Source organism: Crocodylus porosus, unplaced genomic scaffold, assembly GCF_001723895.1.
Source record: "Crocodylus porosus isolate Cpor-Errol unplaced genomic scaffold, CroPor_comp1, whole genome shotgun sequence".
Taxonomy (NCBI): domain Eukaryota; kingdom Metazoa; phylum Chordata; order Crocodylia; family Crocodylidae; genus Crocodylus; species Crocodylus porosus.
In genome coordinates, this window is record NW_017728947.1 from 80,617,683 (window position 1) to 80,627,304 (window position 9,622).

The following is a 9,622-nucleotide window of genomic DNA, read 5'->3' on the forward strand; positions in this document are numbered from 1 at the left end:
GGGCGGGCGGCTCCGGCGGGAGCCTGGGGCGGGGGCGCTGCTCCAGCAGCACGCGGCTCCACTGGCTCCCTGCGCTCAGCCCGGAGGAGGAGGCGGGCGAGCCAGCGGGACCGAGGGAGAAAGGTCGAGGCGGAGGTAGGTGCGGAGCAGGGAGGCCGAGGATGCGCTGTGCCGCCCCCGCTCTGTCCTGCTCGGGGCCACAGGTCTTGCTCCTCCTGCTCCCCACCCCCTGCCCAGCTCTTCCCCCGGGGCGCAGCGCACGGGAGCGCCTCACAGAAGAGTGCCGCCGGGGCCGGCCGGGCTGGGCCTGCGGGGCGGCGTCTCCGGGCCCGAGCTCAGGGTGAGGACCGGTTTTGAATACAAGGCTTGACAGGTGGAGCCACGGGGTTCACAAAAGACCAGCCACCACCAGACGAGAGTCCCCACCTCTCGTCTGACATCCTTAGTCGCTTCTCTGGGGTAATTTAATTGGGATACTTAATTCTTGACTATTTTATTTACCACTCCCACCCCCTGTACCTCCTCTGGGTTAAAACAGGTACAGTGTTGTTTGCACAAGTAGACCAAAGTGGGTTAAGAGAAAGGGCTTCCGGCCCCACGTCCTGCAGTAGTTGCAGTTTGTGAAGTTCTTACAGAGGTAAACGAGGAGCATTCCCACACAGCTAATATAGACTTGCTATTTGCTATTTATACTCGGCGTACTTCATGTAAGGCCTGAGAAAAGGCCGTGTGCTAGAGTAGGCAAGGTTCTTTAGGTAGACGAGATAGCTTTTATTAGACCAAGTAAATGGTTGGGGCGGAAAGTTCTTTGCAAGCTTTCGGGCACAAACACCCTTCATCAGCCATAGGGAGTCTCAACACAGCTGGAATCAACAACCATGCACTAGCTAGAGTATGCGTTTATCCCAGCTTAAAGCATCCCATTACATACACAGTGATGTGGTATTAACGTCCCCCATATTAGATCCACTCATTGTCAGGCTATAGTAGGAAGCCTTGAAAATGAAGGGAGGTAGCAGCCCTGAAATCAACTAGCACTTGTGACGTCCAAGGCTCTGAGCAGCCTTTTGATAGCCTTTCTTTTCCATCCAGTTAACCAGAGTATAAACACCTCAGAGGTAACAGTGGGGCTGAAAGAGACTGCACTTATCTGCACATTGGTTCAGTATATACACTGCTTTAACCAATGTTTGTTTTAATGGAAGGTACATGTGACAAACAGACTGGTGTTGTGTAATGCAGTTGTATGTTATGTAGATCATCACTTATACATAACAGGTAAGTTTAAACGCAAAGTAACATTGGACTAAAAGATTTCCACACACACATAAAGTTAGAGTACAATTCATCAAAACGGAGAGAGATGTCAAATCACCAAGAGCTTTTCCCAAAATTTAGCTTTGCTTGCTGAAAAGGACACCACCACCATCATTATTATGAAATAACTTTTATACTACAGTAATGGTTACATGCCTCAAACAAAACTGGAGCCTGTTGTACTCAGGGGTGGATTAACTGTTTATTGGGTCCTAAGCAAATAAACTCAAGGGCCCCTACTTTTTTCACTCAATAATTATAATATGTAAAAGAAGCACCCCTGGGTCTCTTCTTCACTTAAGACTCTAGGCATATGCCTAGTTTGCCTATGCATTAATCTGGCCCTGGTTGTACAGTGCTGCACAACTGCACAGAATTATTGCTCCTGCCCCCAGTGAGCTCACAGTTTCAGGAAGACACTTGTGCACTTTGTGGTTGTAAAATGAAAAACACAACTTAACTGCATAATCATTTTAAAAGTCAGGTTTGGCAACTTCAGCATTTCTGGCTTGTTCTGCCTTGCCTGCCTTTCTCTAACAGTTTGTAAAAGATATTTGATGGCATCCTGTGTGTATCCTGTTGGCTGGGCCTGCTTTGGGGACTCATGTCAAATCTCCCACAAATGATGAACTATAATAAATCCTCTTTGCTTAAAAAAAATTGACAAATGAGGCAGTTAAGTGTAATTATACATCTTTGTTGCATAAATATTTTCAAGCCTTAAAGAATGTGATGTATCCATCAATTTAAAATTTCTACCATCATAACAGTAGTTGACAATATTTTGACGCTGCATTTATAATGCAAGTATCTAAAGGCTATGAAAGATTTAAGATATTAATTGTATCTATCCCTAAGTATGAAGTTTTTTTGTTTACAGATCCTTTTTTACAGTATTCAGTTTGACAATTGCAACTACATTGTCATACCTTGCTTCTGCAAAATCTGTGCAGAGACCAGTACATATGCACAGGTTGTCATTTTGCATGTACAGTTATGTATTCACATGCAAAATTAAGGTGCAGTCCTGTAAAATGCTCTGTTTTCTATAAGGTACTGAGTTATCCACTGATTTCACTTGGAGACAGGTATGTGTAGTCTACTAGACAGATATGTATAATCTACTAGGCCTCCCTCTGTGATCCATTTACATACAGTGGGTCACTTATAGTTCCCAGCAACAAATAATTAGTACTTAGTAGTCCTTGCCAAGCTGAAGTATGCTGGCCAAGAGACAAGTTCTGAATTAAGCAGGGTATTCATCTGGGAATTTATTTGATTCTCAGATGTTCAGAACCAGCTTTCTTGGAACAAGGGGAATATATAACCCTTTAGAGAATGTGCATTACAAACCCTTCTCTATTTTTGGTCCACAAAGGATAGCAGTTGTTACAGAAGATGAGAACTTGGCTTTTTAGTTTTGAAGGCTTTTAGTTTTCAATCTTGTACACTGGCTGAGAGGATGTTGTCACAGCTTCTTAGCCTCTTGCATCATCAGAAAGCTCCTTTGCTTCATACCTGATATGTACAAATCATATTTTCAGTGTAAACCTGCCCCTCTCTGGAGCTTAGGGTACCCAAGTCAGGGCTGCAGACAGGGTCCTGTCTACTTGGGAACCAGAGCTTGGAGTCCTTTCCCAACAAGGGAACTTTACCAGGATCACTATTTGTCTTTTAAAACATGGATAACTGGCATCCTTCCCATCTTTTATGTAATAACCTAGTGGTTTGATCACTTAGCTAGTATGTAGGAGACCTAAAACCAAGGCTCTTCTTACCTGAGGGGGTGCCAACCCACTCTCACCTGTTAGGAGAATGTTCTAATGACCAAGGAAAGAGCCTCGGCTGGGAGGGGACACAGCTTCAACAGGAGAGGTGCACTCTGCAGAAAGGTATAGGAGCTTTATGGGGCCAGAAAGAGAGGGCATAAGAGGATGATGTTTTGGGCAGGTAGCTATAGCATTCACCTGGGAGTGGGAAGCCTAGAGTTTTGGTCCTCCAAGGATTTTCTCCATTTTCTATTAAACAATACTTGTATAAAATGCATGAACAGTCACTGAAGCAGAGACCAGCTCCCAGGACATCCCACTACTCACCTCCAGTTCAGTCTGGGTCCACTTTCTTGAAGACAAGGCTAATTTAACCGTCTGCGGACTACACGTTAAGGCTCCAATTCAGCACGATATGTAAGCAGTTGCATAACTTTGGATGGCTCTCCTCTCCACATAAGCCCAAGATAAATATTGTGCAAAAGCAGTCTGCTTGTTTGGTAGTTACACTGGGGTGCTTAATTATCCTGTGTATGTGTGGGAGCAGTCTCTGCCCCAATCAAGGTAGCCTGGGATGGAAAGCCAACATCCAGCCTAAGATGCATATATCGTTATACTATCCAGTCATAGCATGCGTTGATCCATGAGCTGTATTTATATACATATGCAGTGACTTTGATACACCCAACTCTCTCAGAAGAAATGCTGTGACCTGAAACACGGTGTAGGTATAGGTACTGGTGCAGGTATGACAGAATTCCTGAGTCTAGCTACCTCATACCCCATCCACAGAGAGTCTAGAAAGAAAAACTGATTCAGAACTCCATTTTGATCTAGCAACTTTCCCTGTTCATGAGTCCCAAAGGGCTTTGTTGAAGGGCTGGTAAGATACCAGAAGGCATTTTTGGGTATCAAGCATCTAAATGAATTACCGCACCTAGGGCAGGTATAAGAAACAACAAACAAACAACACCTGCACCTAGGCCAGGTATAGTAAACAACAACAAGTAAACATGACTAGTTCTCTCTGTTATCATCTGGAAATAAGCTTATTTGGGGTTTGGTTTTTTTATTGTTATACCAGATCTTGTACTGAAAGTGAGAGAGAACCCAGCAGGCAAGAAGATCTTACTCAGACTTAGCATTACAACTATTTTACACTGGGAGAAGGAAGACTGAGAAGCATTTTTACTCTCCTACTTTTTCACAAGTTCAGTGAGTGGAAGGGCATATACAAGTGGAAATCTAAAACAGACATTACCTGTAAGAAACACCTCACACTATTTGCTTGGTGGGGAGGCAGAAAGTGCCAGTCCAGCTGTGTAAGATGATGAGATCATCACACTGATCTCACTGTTTTGAATTCTCTCATTTTACTGACTCTGTCATACACAATGTTTTCTCAAAGTAGGCCTAAAATTATTATAAAAAATTAAAAGAGATAATTTCACTCACCCCATCACAGATTAACTTTTTAATGATTCTTTTGAATTCACTACCAAACTGCTGTTTTGTGCATACTACTCTTTTACAGCTGTGTTGAGAACTCCAGTTCCTCAAAGCAAGACAGATTACAATCTGAGAATGAAATTAAGAACAAACTGAAACTCACTAAACTCAACTCACAACACACTGCTTGGGGGGAGCAAAGCTAAGCACCAACAACATCAAAAGTGAGGATAATTAAACAATGGAACAATTTATCTAGGCATATGGCAAATTCTCCATCACGTGATCTCTTTAAAAAAGATGGTAAGTCTTTCTAGGAGATAGACCATTGCTCCATCAGAATGACTGGGTATAATTCTTTGGTGGTATGTGATGCAGATCAATGTAGATCATCATCATGACCCCTTCTAGCCTTTGGGGGGGGGAAAAAATCAGTAAAATATGAGGGAGATATTTGAACATATCAATTTCCAATAATATAAAGTGTTTTATTAACATCATGAATATATTTTTCTTTTTTTTAAAATATAAAAATGAAGTTCCCAATGCAGTTAGGAAAATATTACAATATCCCTTTAAAATCAGAACCTGGCATTGTAAAAGAAACCTGTTTAAAAGCCAAAATGTAATCTACAGAGTTCATTACTAGTAGAGCTAGGCCAAGAGTATAGCTGGCTTAAAAGCAGGATTGGGCAGTAATGTGAAATGAGCACATCTGTAGTATGAGGGCTTCTATTCTTATCTAATGTAACTGTCAAGGGTCTTAAAACCCATCGAATGAGCAGCTTTTAAAAATCTCCATTCCAGTTGAATCCATCTTATGCATGGTGTTTTGATCTGCTTTAGTGAGAAGCTGTATTCAATCTAAGCATCTTTTTTATGTTAGGAATATAACAGTTGGGGTGCTGATCAGACCAGTGATCCATCTAGCCCAGGACCCTTTCTCTGACAATGGCCTGTACCAAATACACAAGGAGAAAATGCAAGAAAACCTGCAATGAACAACTATGGGAAAACTAATCAGTCCATAGGAGAGGGAAAACCACAGAATAGAAAAACAAAAAGAAGCCAAAAAACAAAACAAAAGAGTCCACTTCCTATCCCGCTGAATCCAGTAAGAGTAGCGTCAGAAGTGCATTTTGTCTGGGATGCAGGATGCAGATAGGGTCTACTTGGAATACTGAACAGCTTGGTAGAAACATCTTAAAGGGTTGTTGAAGCAGATGTTCAGAGTGAAGAGAAGCTGACTACCATCTTACTGTATAGGCCAAGAAAGAGCTCGGGAAAGGAAATTGCAAAAGAACAAAGAGTGTTTTCTTAAGCAATTCTTACAGGGAGAGAGAGTAATGGAGCCTGGAGGAGTAAACAAAGCTTATTTTAAGACCTGAAATTAAAGCTTTAACAGTTATTTTGTTTGGAATTGACTTTGGTTAAAGGGACACTATCCATTTAATAGCTACTACATTTTCAAAGACAAGTTAAAAGGAATTTCAGGTTCTGCACCTGCCCTAGGGAACCCTGCCAGTATTGCTGAATATATCATCATTTTTAAAATAAAATCTCTCTCTGTTTCTGCATTAAAGGCATGTGCGCGCACAAACACACATGTACGCACCCATGTGGTGTCAGTACATTAATTCATTTTGCAGTCAGTTTTACTCTTTCTGTAAATACTGTCCCCTGACTTGCACACATTTATTGTATTGAAAAAGAGGAACACTTTTCCTCCCGATGTCTGTCAAGTTTCTCATAGCACAAACATATGCAGGAAGTGCATGACATTTTTAAAAATGTTCAGCTCTTGAAAGTATTCAAGCTTGATTTTGCAGATCCATGCATTTTGAATAGCTTAGGGAAGTCTTTTGTCTGAGCTACCATTGGTGAGAGAAGCTATGCTTCCCTTATGTGGCAAAATCCATCTGCTGAAGATGAAGTGGTGTCAGAGGCCAACTGAAGCAAGATTCTTGAGACATGGGTCCCCAAGGAATGAAGAGAAGTAAAACGTCTTTTCTGCAGCAGGTGGAAGAGACCATTTCTAGGTGGGTCTCAGGGATAGAGGCACTCACAAGCCACACTTGGAAATCACTTGGGTTTTTTTTTCAAACTTCCTCTCTCACAACCATTATTGCATTACTTTGGTACCAGCATGCTAGCACATTGTCACTAAAAGATACATTGTTTCACTGACAAATGGGAAGAACAGTAACTCTCTAATAGGACACAGAAGATACCAGATAGTCCAAGACATTGAATTTTTTGGGAAAAGACAACTGAAAGTCTTTTGCAAGGGAATTTTAGTTCTTAAAATATTCAACCTCAGACTTGTAAGGTCCCAGTACTCAGATATTATATTATTCCTTGATCTATCAAGTATTTCTAAAGCACCTATTTCCAAAGCACTGTGCACCAAAATTTTTTTACCTACTTTGTATATGAACTGAAAGACAGTTGGATAGAATGGATAAAGTCCTGAACTTTCAGACTTTACCTAGCATCCTTAAAATGTCTAGTAAGTGTCTGGTGACCTCTGCTGGTCTAATACACAAACATGTCTTGGACTCTGTAATCCCATTTTCATAGCTGAAGAAATTAAGTGACAAAAAAGGAAAGTGACTGCAGACCTTGCTATTACCCCCATATCTGTCTCCAAAATCGTCTGCTAATTGAAACTCCAGTTGTGTGAATGACTGATTTTTTGGGGGCCAGTGGTTAAGCTGAAGAGTAATTTATACCCAAAAGTTTGTCTCTACCCATCCCAGGTATATAACTGATCTACAAAAATCCTTGCCTCATAAGTTTCAGGTAATCCTTGAAACAATTTGTTTTTGGCAAATAAAAAGACTAGTATTGGGTAGAGCAATACTCATGCTTTTGTGTTAGGTATTTTTTAATAAAAGCAAAGGAAATGAAGCAGTAAGCTAAAAAAGGCTGAGGAGGCTAGGCTGGTGCCCTCAACACCCAGGGGTTACTGTACTCACTTAGGAGATGGGAGATCTAGGTTCAAACCATGCTTCTGCCAGATTCAGAGCAGGAACTTCAACTCTGTCTTCCCACCTCTCAGGAGAGTTACTAACCACATGCCGAGTACTCCAAGGTAGGCGCTCTCTTTTTTCAAAGCCATTTCCCTTGTTAAAATTGTAACATTCGTTAGAAATGGAATCTGGGTAACCCACCTACTTAAGCAAGAACCGCAAATATCAGGATACAGTGGAAATGATCCTGCATCCCTCCCAATAAATGTAATTTATGCAAAGTGAAACAGCTTCAGCCAATAAAATTGAGAAATTCCTCCCCCTCCAACATAGGTCATCATATAGCCAAGTGGTTACAGCACTCTCCTGTGAGAGAGGAGACCTTGGTTCAAGTCCATGTTCTGAATCAGGCCAGGGTAGATGAAACTGGGTAACAGGCGTAAGTACATAAGGGGTCCACTGTCTCCTCTTCAGCTTTATGAATAGTACCTATGTCTGCTTGTAGATCTAGTCTTGGAAATGTCAGAAACAGCAATAATTCATTTTGGCATTTCTCATCTTTTTTTTTTAGCTGGAATGATTTGCTGAGTTTGACCTGAGTTTATTAATAGTCTTGGCTGCTCCAGTGTATTTTTTGTCAAATGATTTTCCAAAGTAACATTTAGTCTAGCTCTAACATACACAATATTCTGAGACTTTTCAAAAACTAAAACGAGTGCAGATTTCAGCAGTCTACTTATTACATGGCATGTCATGCAGTCAAGACATGATATCATAGGTCTGGGATCTGCCACCTGTCCCTAGGTGGAGTTAAAGATGTTTGTTTTAGTTAATATTTAAAACCTTACGTTGCTGGAGACAGGACTTCAGAGACACCTCTTTGCCCAAGGAATGCTATTTATGTCTGAAAAATATACTTCACTGAATAGAAATGCTATTATGCCTGAGTCTGTCTGTAATTAAATCAGTTCGGTACCGTATGTAAATACAAGTTAAATGTGGTAAGACTTCAGGCACTAAAAAGATTGTGCTAGATTCTGGATAGGACTTGAAAAGGTCGGCATGAAATGCCCACATAATATAAAAAACTTGCACAGCTAACTTACATGGCCTCATGCATGAAATGTGCAGATGGTACCTATGCCTTCCTCTCCCCAGATGAAACTAAGATTGAATTCTCTGAAAAGGTTGGATGCTCTCATAGGAATAGATTTTGGTAGAACAAAAGCACAGGTTAAGGTAGGAGGTTCAAACTGTAGAACATAAGAAAACAACATTGCAAGAGGAAGGACTGGGGACACTCAAGCTGTTACATAAAAAGAATTTGTGTGTAGTAATATTTCAGTCTTTTCATCACAAAGCATTGATGGGCATACACTTATAGAAAACTGCCTTATTTTTAGCACCTGACTTACATCTGTAACGATGAACATGATAAAAGCAGTTGGTATGTAGTAAGTTGCATGGCAACAAGATCCTAAGGAGGGAGCCCCCAACTCAGGTACCTTGGTCTGACTCCTAAGTTCAGATCCCTCCTCAATTACTGTTGCCTCCAGTGAAGCACTCAACAAAAAGTGGAATTATTGTCTTCTGAGTAGTAATGCCTTGAACACATTGCAGCATTCTTCCTCCTCCAAATGCTCCCACTATTCAGGGCATGGGCAACTTGAGGGAAATGCATTTATCTTTTCCTAACCTTTACCTGGATCCTATTTTCCAGGAAGCAGGACAGAATTGGATCCTAATGAGATGTGTGTCTGTCTCTCATTTGAATCCTGAATGCTTCATTTAACATTTGATTTGGAGAAAAAGCATTCTGCCTTCAACTTCCATTTGGTAACTGGTTAGCTCATTGTACACTTCATTGTGGAGCCCATGGAAGTTAGTTATACTGCTTTTCTGTTCAAATTGCAATAAGCAAACTCTAGCAAACCTATTTACATGCCTTTCTGTTTTTTCACTTATATCAGAGACCAAAAGAAGAAAATTTCTGTTTTGACCCAAATCCACGATGACTCCAAACTAAAGACAACCCTCCAATAATTAGATTCTAAACATAGACAATTTAAAAACATGTTTAAAGTGTCACATATAGCATCTTAATTATTGGAGTTG

At 41.0% G+C, this 9,622-nt stretch overlaps 1 long non-coding RNA gene across 3 annotated transcripts; it reads left to right on the top strand.

Moving 5' to 3' along the window:
* The first annotated feature begins 302 nt into the window (after positions 1–302).
* Positions 303–3,991, top strand: LOC109321623. 3 transcript variants are annotated; one of them, XR_002104111.1, is made up of 6 exons: positions 303–459; positions 560–637; positions 1,206–1,278; positions 2,371–2,405; positions 3,058–3,209; positions 3,371–3,991. It is a non-coding gene; the product is annotated as an uncharacterized LOC109321623 (long non-coding RNA). The 3 variants fall into 3 exon arrangements; XR_002104112.1 differs by having other exon boundaries at positions 3,129–3,209; XR_002104113.1 differs by lacking the exons at positions 2,371–2,405; positions 3,058–3,209.
* Positions 3,992–9,622: the final 5,631 nt, after the last annotated feature.